Below are 11,604 nucleotides of genomic sequence, written 5' to 3'. Positions count from 1 at the left end.
TTGGTGGTAGAATGAAACCCTGAAAATGTGTTAATAAAAATCTTCAAAAACACACTTTTGTATCGCTAAGCCAGACACAAGACTCTTGGGGATCTTCTGCTACAAATATTCAACAAATGTAGCATATGACAGTATTAAAAAGCAGTTCTCAGTCCTCTCAGATAAAGATCATATTCCTGAATGTTTTTCACATTATACATTAGCTTCTAATAACAAGTGTGATTCCTTTGGGAGCAGAGCTTGATAACATACTATTTAACTTTTTCCTCAATAAAAGTCAATTGTATCTTGATCTTACACAAGAATGTGAGGACCTGTCCTAGTTGACACAAGAAGGGGAGCAGAGATGCCTACGCAGTATACATACCACTATTGAGCAAGAAGGTCGGAAGAAGCACAAGAGAAGCAGAGGCTCTTACATTACCAACATATTCCCAGCAAAGTTTACTGTACCATGACAAAAAGATAGTATTAAAATCACATTTTAATACTGCCTGGTTGACATGGCAGCTAAGGAAGACTTGTGAAACAGTCACAGATTATGGCAGTTGGTGTGCTTTTGCTTTCTCAGGATTGAGTTTAAAGACAAAAGGTGCACCTATAGCATCTGAGGCAGACAGTTGTCGTCAGCAGAGCTTCTCAGCTCCATGCTTAGTGACTACATAGCTTCCAAAAAGGAAGCTCATGTCTATCTGTCTCAGGACATGTAACTTAGAGGATTTAGATTGTGGACATACCCTATTCATTCTATCCTGAGAAGTATCTGTTATCATCAGCTGTTTTGGAGAGGATAGCTTGTACAATTGCTACCAGGCGAAGCTGATCAAAGATAAGCTTTTCATTTTTTTTGGTTCCTTTTGCCCTACCCCCCTTCACTGCATCCAATCTCTCTTTCTTCTTCCCTCCAAGAAAATAAAATTTTTAAAAACCCTAAAAATTTTCTGCTTAGTTTGATAATTTTTCCCCTCCTGGCTTTTTTGGTTTGACCACAAAACCAGACAACCCATTATTCACCCAGCTCTACTAATGAGCTCCTTTCTCAGAGTTTTTGTACCCTGCATAATGAAGAACATCTGCATCTTGTGTAAAGCTTGACATTTCGCTGCCTATTCACCAATGGCCTTTTTCTCTTTTCTTTCAATGACTGAATGGATTAACACTGCAATACTACTAATGCAATGCGTGGGAAAGGAAACTGTAAGAGTCTCGAGAACATTCTATTCTTATCACCTTCCCTTAATATTTCAGTAGAATTACCCAATTCATATGGTAATCATTTCCTTCTAATCAATGTTTCATATGTAACCTTGCTTACTCACTCCTACTTATTTCTACTTGCCAAGAAAGCTGAATGAGACTTGGGGGTATCTGTCTTTCATGATATTGAGAACAGATTAATGATGCTGGCCACATGCTAACAAAAAGATGTTTTTCATTAATTAACACTTATAAATAATTTGTTAAAGGTTACAGAATGCTTAATGTATGCCTTAATAAACAACTATTACATGGACCAGCCAACCAATAAATTGCTTATAACTATAAAAAGCTCTTCTGATGTGCTTAGAGTACTTCTCAACCTTTCTAAAAACAAAGGGCCACCTACTATCCTGAATAAAATGCTGACTGCCTAGTCCTGTAGAAATGGACTATTTTGTGCATCACTGCCATAATGTCTTTCATATTAATTTATTGTATTTTATGATTCATATTAACGTATCCCCTTTTATTTTGCCCTGATAATTTGGTCATGCGTATAGGATTGTTTGTGAGACCATTTTTTGGATGGGAGAGAGACCATTTAGCAGGCTACCTTGTGATGTCTGGCAAACCATCAGTGATCCAGGTTGAGGCATAGTGATGTATGGTACACACTGCTCATGTAAGGTGCTATTAGCAGTTTCTTTATTAACTCTTACTAGAAGTGTACTCATGGACTTAGATTCCAGTCATTAACATTATTGAACAGTTGTGTACACACATGCGCGCACAGATACGCTTTATATTTCCTAAGAAACCATCTGGTTTTAATTTAACACTAGTAGAATATCGAGTTTCAGTAGGGCATCTAATGAAGAATGAAAAATCTGGATTTAAAAAGTTGAAAAAAAGCAGCAAAGCTTGTTTTCTGGTGGGTAAGGACTACATTATGTCTCCTAGTGTCTCTGCTATGTCAGCAAGATCCAGTGGATGTTACTTAATTGCCGTATATTGGCAAAAATATGGTAGGAAAAATCGTAGTGATGAGCAGACAAAAGTTTGGGAAGATTCACATGCTTGTAAAATCCCTATGACCCCATTGTCTTCCATGCATCACAGTGCCTCTATAGCAGAGTGTACAAAAGAAAGCTGAAGCTGTTTTCTTTGTTACCTGTCTCTGATCTCAAAAGTTGCATTTGCTCCATATGCATTCCAAGATTCCACAATGTAATCTGGGCTGATCCTGAGAACTGAACTGGATTCTCCACAAGATCCATCCACTACCAGAGGTTTTTTTGGCCAGTCTCAAGATAAATGCTTCCTTACGGGATCACCTGAAAAATAATTTTTTAAAAAAATGATATTCCTACGTCATTATTTTACATTTGCTAGGGAAAATGCATTAAGTGGTTCACGTTCTTTATAATAGGTATACCAGCAAAACAACCTATGAAAATGTAGTCCTATGTCAGTTAAGCTCATTAGGAATAAGTTACAAGAAAACATAAACAAAAACATTACACCTCATTTGAAAGATCCCTTGTCCAGACTAAACACACCTGCCAATTCTTTAGAAAGATCTCAAAGAACTGCAGCAGTATTAGTAAAATTTTGCACCTGATAACACTTTGAACTAGTTATATATGTTCCATTTTATAGACATGGGATGCAGCCTAGGTGATTAAGCAATTAGAATTTAATTTCATTCAAAGCAGTGGAGAAATTCCACTGAGGTCTTTGCATAGAATTAGTACCAAAGTTTTCATGAACTGGAGACTAAGCAATGTTCACATAATTGTCTTTACACAACAGATTTTATGAAATGTGGGATTTATGGTGGCCAAAGGGCCTCTTAGCAATGCCTTGCAACTATCTTTTATAATGTTCCAAAATGGTTACAGTAATTCTTAGTAAGCAATATTCTCAGCAAATGTTGTGTTTTAATCAGCAAAAGAACATACTGGATGGTTGCAGGTAATACGTATGATGATTAACAATAAGAATGGGTTGATAATGTCAATAACTCCAGAGCCAAGATAAACTTAAGCATGAGTAAATACCTTTGAAGATAATGTTTGAACTTCTGACCTTGGTGCTTGGAACAGAGGAGGCTGTTTCTCATCTAGTGTACCAACATAATTATACCTAGAGACTACAGACTACACAGTCTTAAATCTTTGCATTAGCCATATTTTTGTAAGAAATGGTTTAACTTTGTGTAACATTTATGCAATAGGAACAGAATTAGTTTTCTCTTCTTTCCATTTCTCTAACCAATTAAAATTGTAACATTATAAATGTACAATACATATTTGAACCACGACAAATATCTCAGTCTTCAGCAGACTACAGTGAAATTAACTGAAATAGTGCCTTCTCAAACTTGGACAGATTTCCTAAAATAAATTCGCTTGCAGTATCCATGTTTGCACTTCACCGTATTGTTCTCTGCCTAATTAGATACTAGCCACAGTTTGTTTCATGGTTTTAATCTTGATATTTTTCACATTGCTTTAGCTAGCTTAGACTGATTGCTCAGCTAAAAAATATAAGATGATAATTAGTTTAACAGCATGTTAGATTTATAGAGCAGTTCAACTGTAACTCAGTATTGGCTATACTAATCACATAGCTCACACTAACATAATTATTCTAGATGTACTGGAGTAAATATGAAATACAATGTTTATCAATTGAATGCTTGACATAGCATTACCTGACCCAAGAATCAAAAATAAAGTTAATTTGATATGGGCTTTTTCATAGGAGGATGTCATGGTTTAACCGCAGCTGGCAGCTAAGCACCACACAGCTGCTCGCTCACTCCCCCCCCGCGGTGGGATGGGGGAGAGAATTGGAAGAGTAAATTGGGTTCAGATAAAGACAGTTTAATAGGTAAAGCAAAAGCAGCACGCGCAAGCAAAGCAAAACAAGGAATTCATTCACTGCTTCCCATTGGCAGGCAGGTGTTCAGCCATCTCCAGGAAAGCAGGGCTCCATCACGAGTAACGGTGACTTGGGAAGACAAACGCCATCACTCTGAACGTCCTCCCCTTCCTTCTTTTTCCCCCAGCTTTATATGCTGAGCATGACGTCATATGGTATGGAATATCCCTTTGGTCAGTTGGGGTCAGCTGTCCCGGCTATGTCCCCTCCCAACTTCTTGTGCCCCCCCAGCCTCCTCGCTGGTGGGGTGGGGTGAGAGGCAGAAAAGGCCTTGACTGTGTGTGAGCACTGCTCAGCAGTAACGAAAACATCCCTGTGTTATCAACACTGTTTCAGCACAAATCCAAAACACAGCCCCATACTAGCTACTATGAAGGAAATTAACTCTACTCCAGCCAAAACAAGCACAGAGGGAAATTCAGGGTCTCTGTCAGAGGAGAGGGTAGTTCTGGCAGGAACAGTGCTTGCCCTCCTCACTCTCCCAGCTGCCATCTTTGTTATCTGGCACCTGGATCCTTCAGCCTGGCCAGTCCTTGTGCTACTCCCACATGTGCACACTCAACTGCTGCTCTCGGGATGGGGGTATTCATTTCATCATCACACCTCAGATCTGACTCTTGGCAAAGAAAGTTAACCTAGCAGCTGAGATACTGGGTCCAGAAGATTTCATTTTCTCTTCCTTGCTCGACAATGCTTTATTTCAATCCTTAATTTCTTAATGCTTCCGATTCCCCTTTGTAAAATAGGGATGATAATCTTCCTTTTGTCTATCTAGACTTTTTGGAACAGGCACATTGTTTTACCATGTACACAAGAAGGTCCTGAACACAGGACATGCTAATATTTTAAGTTGGAATAAGTAACTCTGGTTACATATAGGGAAAGATTAAACAAATCAGTCATCTTTTGAAAAGGGCTAGTTCTGCAGCTGCTGGGCGCTTCTGGTTAAAGCTGATTCTGCCCTAAGAAAACAACTTGCTTTTTAAATCCTTATCTCTTTCCTTTCTCAGGATTCTTAAGAAACTCCTCTTTCTCCTCCTTCTCATATTCTTATTGCACGCCATTCCTCCAAAAGCAGACAGCAGGACTAGCAGGGGTACATTTTCTTACCAGCATGTTTAATACATGGCGAATATCTTTTTGTCTAGACAGAAACTGTGATCAAAGACACATTTCAACTGATTTTCTAGATGTCTTGAACAACATCTCACAGAAGAGCAATACTCCTGACATTGCACACTAACTCCAGCTCAACAAAAACTTGGCAAACGTTACCCCAAAAACTTAACTTAAAGAAAATTTCCTAAAATCCTACATATTTCAAAGAGTGATAAACTGGTTTTGCCAACGGGTGCCGCGCAGGAGATGCAGCACTCACGCAGGAGCAGAGGCTGGAGGGTAAAGACTCCGGAAGGAGTCTAGGGGCTAAGTGTAGCAGCCCTGCTCCCAGGCGGGGCTAGGGCCGAAACCCCACCGAGCCTCTGCCGTACAGCCAGTGGGAGCCTTCCCGCTCTGCGAATCCCCCTTTGGGACAGTCGCAGGGGAAGGGGCGCCCACCACGGTCTCCTCCTCTCCGCGGTGCTCAGCGGGTGACTCGCTCCTCGCCTCCAGGGCCGGACGCTGCGCGCCTCCTCCGCGGGCAGCTTCAGCACCGGGCGCGGCGGACAGCGCCCCGCGCAGCACCGCCCCGAGCGCCGCCCCGCCCCGGGGCGCTGCCTGGGAGTCCAGGCCCAGCGCTTCGGCGTGGCCACAAAAAAATCAGCTAAAAAAAAAAAAAAAAAAAAAAAAAAAGCCCTCCTAGTAGCCGGCTGGCCATTGCGGAGCTCTGCGTTTCCCGGACCGGCAGGTCCCGGTGCCCCGGGATGCGGCTCTGTGCCCCGGGAGCCACCGTCGGGTGGACGGTGAGTGCTGCCTGCGTGTACGGGGGAAGCGCAAAAGCAGCCTTTCACCACCCTCATCATAAAAAGTTTCTTCCTTATATCTAGTCTGAATCTACCCTCAAGCCATCCCCTCCTGCCTAAAACTTGGCTGGGAGGAGGAATGCTGTATCAAGACCATAACTCCAGGGAAGTTATCTTTTGGGTAGACAACACTAAGTGAGATTGGTGTTATATTTATCAGTGCAATAAACTGTTTCTAAGGTACCCATCATTTAGTTTCCAAGATCTACTACTGCTTTTATCCTTCTCTAAAGTGATCCACAAGATGGAATTTAACAAGAAAAGAGAAGCTATGGAGGCTTTGTAGGAGAAAGTCTATCAAAAACTCCTATATAGTAAATAGAAAATCAATAAAGAAGGAAATATTTCCAAACTTTGAGAAGTAATTGCAGGCCACAGAGGGGAAGAAATAAACAGAAAAAGAAGTAGAGTTCCTTTAAAGAAGAAAGTATGCATAGTTAAGCCTTTGTTTTTTTTTTTTTCCAGAAAATAGTGCCGGAACTGTTAGAGATTTAGCTAAGCCTACGTGGGCCAAATTCTGCCTCAATTTGTAAGCAGTCATCCAGCTATTAGCACAAACAGAAATCTAAGATTGTGCATCACATTTTTACTTTAAAATGTGATCTTCAACAGCCTATCTGCAAGTTACTTGGTCACCAGCAAGGCTAGTTTGATTCATGGCAGATATTCCTTTTTCATGTGTTGATAGTGATCAGTAAGAAGATTTGGGACTCCTTGAAGCAGATTGTTTGCCTCTTTCCAAAGGTGGAGCGACAAGGCTTGTACTAATGACAAAATTCTTGTGCAGTTCAAACGAGGCACAGCAAAACCCCTATAATACTTCTGTTCTGCATGGCACGTTTCTCCTCAGAGAGGTTGCAAGGCAGGAAGCTTTATGCCTGTGATGCAAGTAAAGAGGGTTTTTGTATACAGGTGGTGGCTGTGCATGTAACCCCCATCTGTGTCCTGTGCTCAGTAGGCTCCTGCTCCCAGTGGGCTAATCCAGGCTATTGAAGGCTTTGAGCTCACCTAGGTACACATATGCCTGGTCTGCTGAGCACAGAAAGGTGCTTCCAGCTGGGATGCAGAAATTTTATCTGGGATTACATCCTCCAAACTAGTACAAGAGGAATTTCTCCTTTTATAAACACCCCTGCAGTGGAAGGAACACAGCTTTCCCGATACCACAGCCATCTCTGCGGTCTGTAGAGCTAGCTTAATCCCAGAAGAAGGCTTAAATTGGATATTAAGACCAAGAAGCTGAAATTTGAAACCATTTCCTAATATTTTAACAGATTTCCATTTAGTTTTATTTTTAAAGCTTCTGCTGCTGAAATCCACAGCACACATTAATCCATCAGAGAACCTGTGCCTCAAGCACAGCTGAGAACTTTTCACTGCAACCCAAGCATAAGGGGGGATGGGTGCTTGATGTATGCTAACAAGCTTGAGCTGAGCTTAAATATGAGCAGAGGTTCCTGTTAAGGCTCTTTGCTCCTACCGAGGAATCCCCCTTGCTCATTGCTATTCAAAGGTAAGGCTCTCTGAGGTTGTTTCATGTTGTTCGCAGATACAATTGCTGTCCTTCAGTAATTACGCAGATTTAGGCAGTTGCAGTGTGTGATTCAGACAAATCATATGCCCCTGTGACATAGCAACAGGCGACTTCATAACTGGTCTGAGCTTACTGGGGCAACATCAGTGCCTCAGAAACACTGAGTGCCCCACAAGATATTAGGATGTTGCTGATGGATGGAAAGAGTTTAACAAGGTTGAATTTTGCACCGGTACTAGGGTCAGTACTCAAGAATAGATCTTTAAAGTCTTTTAAATTATAGATCTGGCTACAGAAGCAAACTTCTATGCTCTTAGAAGATTTTCCTTCCCAGGGGGTTAATGTGTATGTATGAAGACTATGGGAAAGAACATATGGAGAAAAATAAATGGAAGGAGTAAAAGTCAAGAGAGAAAGGTGAAAATACCAGTAAATAAAAGTACTGTGCTTACATTCTTGTGTGTAAGGCCTGCTCTGGGCTTGGCTTTGAATTGTAACTTCCTTCCACTCCAAACTGCTCTACTTTGAGTTTTATACTCCCCACTAAGCTCTCTAATGAAGGTCAGGGGCAAATCAGCAAGCCTTGGGCTCTGCTGTGCAGTTTGGAAAGCTTGGGAGATGCTCCTGAGCACCTCTCAGTTAATACCAGAACTTTCCCTTCAGGAGCAGACCAAGGAGGGTAACTCTGTAATACAGCTAAGCTCTCAGCTGGACATTGGTGCTGGCAGTCTTTCTTCTGCCTCAGACTCTTGCTAGCAGGCAGTGTCAGCAGGCTCACCAGGATGAAGATCAGCCTGGTATAATATACATAGGCAGGGCTGAGGTGGTCAAAAAGAAAGAGGAAGGAATGAATCTGAGTTGTTGAAAATCCTGTGAGATGTAGCACAACTGAGGCCAGACCAAATGATACTGGGTGTATAATCATGTGCAATGAACAGGATGAAAGAGTGTCTCCTTCTGACAACCTCTTGTGACTACCAGCTCTTATGCTAGAAACAAATTACTGCTAAAATACATAGCAATGCAAAGCAAAGAGATGTGAACAATGCCAGGGACAACCTCTTGCTCTAATAAGAGATGAGTTGCTTAGGGATGGAGCGGAGAGTGGTGAACTAACCCTGTGCCACCCTATATTGACTGTGAACATCTGTTATTGAGTCATAAAGGCTGGGGAGGCAACTCGCTCACTTAGGTGCCCACAGCCAGCTTTGCGTTCCTTTAGGGTGGGAAGGTGGAAGAATGACACCTCCCTTGGCGTGAGACAAAGGGGGAGGGAAATCCATGGACACATCAGATGCAAAGTAGGAGGACAAATATAAGTATGAAATAAGTGGGGAGAAAAATCACATATTATTTAACCTGTTGTGATGCTGCAATGCAAGGAATGGTTTTAGGGTTTTTTATGTTGTCATATCATATATTCAGGGAACTGTTCCTGAGGGTTTTATCACAATGACTGCTTGGTCTGTCAAGATAGAGTCCATGAAACAATTTGAGTTTTTTCCTGCCTAAAATGCAAATTTGCTAATATTGGCCATAAAAAATAAAAAGAATGTAGGTTTAGCAGATGATGTTAAGCACTTTTGAAAATTAGTATAAAGTCTTTCAAAAAATTTTATTTTCTATTTTCTTGCAAAGATGCTGATAGATGTTTGGACACGTTACATGGGACCTTTTTCGTTTAGCAAGCAGCTAGAAGCAGTATTTGTTACAGTAATTGCATTTAAGTGGCACTTCAAACTTTGTAAACTCTGCATTCTCCTGTTATACCACTAGGTGTGAGTGTTGGAGCTCTTTCTGTTGTTGGTTTTGCAGTAATGCGTATCAAAGTTGCTATCGTGTGTCCTGTTGAATTCCCAGTCACCCAAGCAATTCCCAGCTGAACCGTGATGCAAATGGGAAATCACTAAGTGACTGCTCACTCCATGACACAGCACCCATCTGCAGAGCAGAATACCCCAGTTGCATGTGGAACTCTGGCTCTTACATCCCTTTTGCCAGCTGTACATGCATCTACTGGGGAGCAGGGGTCCCTGGTGCAGAGTTTTATGTGACTTTTGCAGAGAGGAGGAACCCAGAGTTGGAATTTGAAGGGAAAGTGTCACTGGGAGACCTCACAGGATTTCAAAAACTAATTGCGGGAGAATGGTACAGAGAAGAGAGCCTAATCTGCTTGAATGGAAAAGATGGGCAATACCACATGTTTATCAGGAGAGAGGAAAGATAGGGAGCGAAGGTCTGGGGACAAGAACTGGTGCAGCAGTGGGTCAGAGCAGGCCTACCAGACAGCAAATACTTATCCTCACTCTGAGCTCACTTTGCACAGGCACATTCGGTCATTGAGAGGAAAGATAGTGGCAGTTAATTTGACAGGACAAAGTTTGTCTCCCTGCTGTGTTTCTACTTCGTTTTCTGTCTGTCTTACTCCCATTGCAGGCATTTCTGGAGGAGTTTTTTATTTTCCTGCCATCTCCTCTCCAACTCTATCCACCTGAGTTTTCCTCCATCATTTTCCTGGTTTACTTTATGTCCCTTTGTTATTTCTTAACTAAGCATTCCACAGGGAATCTTCAAATTGATTACTGATTTCTGTATGGTGGATTTTGTCTTTGTGCAGTAAATCACTACTAAACAAATAGTTATTTCTGTCTCTGGTATCTGTATCCACTGGTTGATAAACATCCACCAATAATATCTATAAACATTTTCAATTCCTGCGTACAACTTTAGAAGCTTGGCTGAAAAGATTGATTAGAACATAAATTTGTAAACTCCTCAAAGGTAAACAAGTTTTGGAATTTGTGGTGAATCTTCAATTCGACTGTGGCTGTAGGGATATGCTGAGATACTGACTTGTTTCAGACAAGCCAGAGGTAATCAAGCCATACAAAATTACTGCAGACTTTTAATCATGTTAAAATGTAGGTAAAAGGAATATTGATCCCAACCTTAGCAAAAGTTGGTAGATTTTGAAAGAAAATTGGAGATATTTGGGGACTCCTTGCTCCTTTATTTTAACTCACGAGCTAAGTGAGAGAATTCAGAATCAGGTCTATTTTACAAACACATTAAGTGTTGGAAAATGAAATTAATTACAGCACGTTGCAGTAGTGCGTTGAACAGTTGCATCTCATACAACACTTAAGCAAGCAGGAATCCAAATTTTGTCCTGTGGCATGTAGGTACACTAGTAAAAAAAAAAAAAAATAGTATAAAGTGCCCAAAGACGGTAGCCCTTTTGAATCCTCAAGAAAAGTCCTAGGAAAGAATGGCCTTCACATGGATGCATAAGCTGTCAAAAATACTACTACAATTAAATACCAGTAATCGCAAATTTATTGCATAATTTAAGAAAATCTTGCACAACTAAAAGATAAAAAGTAGGAATTAGCCTCCAAGTGGCAAAAATGAAATTCCTTTACACAAGAGAGAAACTGCTATTTATAACAAGAAGGCAAATCTCTATTGTGAGGTTAAGAACAGTAAAAAATAACCAGCGCATTTTACTTCATTTTCAAATATCAGGTGTTAAATTGGAAAAATTTGCATGTGGCCAAATAAGCTGTGGTTTGGGCCCACTCTTTTGTGCCAATCAGGCATGCTGCCTGCCATTGGGGAAAGGTGAATGAGCGGTGATGTTGTGCCCAGAAAGGGGATCTTCCTTTCTACTTGTGCTTTCAGGCAGTGTTATTGTCTGAATTAAAGCCTCTTTCTGATCCTGCAGGAGAGAAGGCTTTTGCACATCTTATTAAGGCATCACATAGTAGAGGTATGGTATAGTCCCAGGCTGGTTTCTTCTATGGGAACGTTCCGAATGACATCTAATATTTAACCATAATTGAGACATTTAGAAGCAAACATGTTTAGACTAACTGATGTTTTAGAACAGCTACTTCCCCCATTTTCTAGCAGTGTATCACTTTTAACTCCATGTGGTTTAAAAATTAACATCAGATTTTTCTG

Source organism: Calonectris borealis, chromosome 12 (assembly GCF_964195595.1).
Source record: "Calonectris borealis chromosome 12, bCalBor7.hap1.2, whole genome shotgun sequence".
In the NCBI taxonomy this organism is placed as follows: Eukaryota; Metazoa; Chordata; class Aves; order Procellariiformes; family Procellariidae; genus Calonectris; species Calonectris borealis.
Note: the sequence above shows the minus strand (reverse complement) of the source record.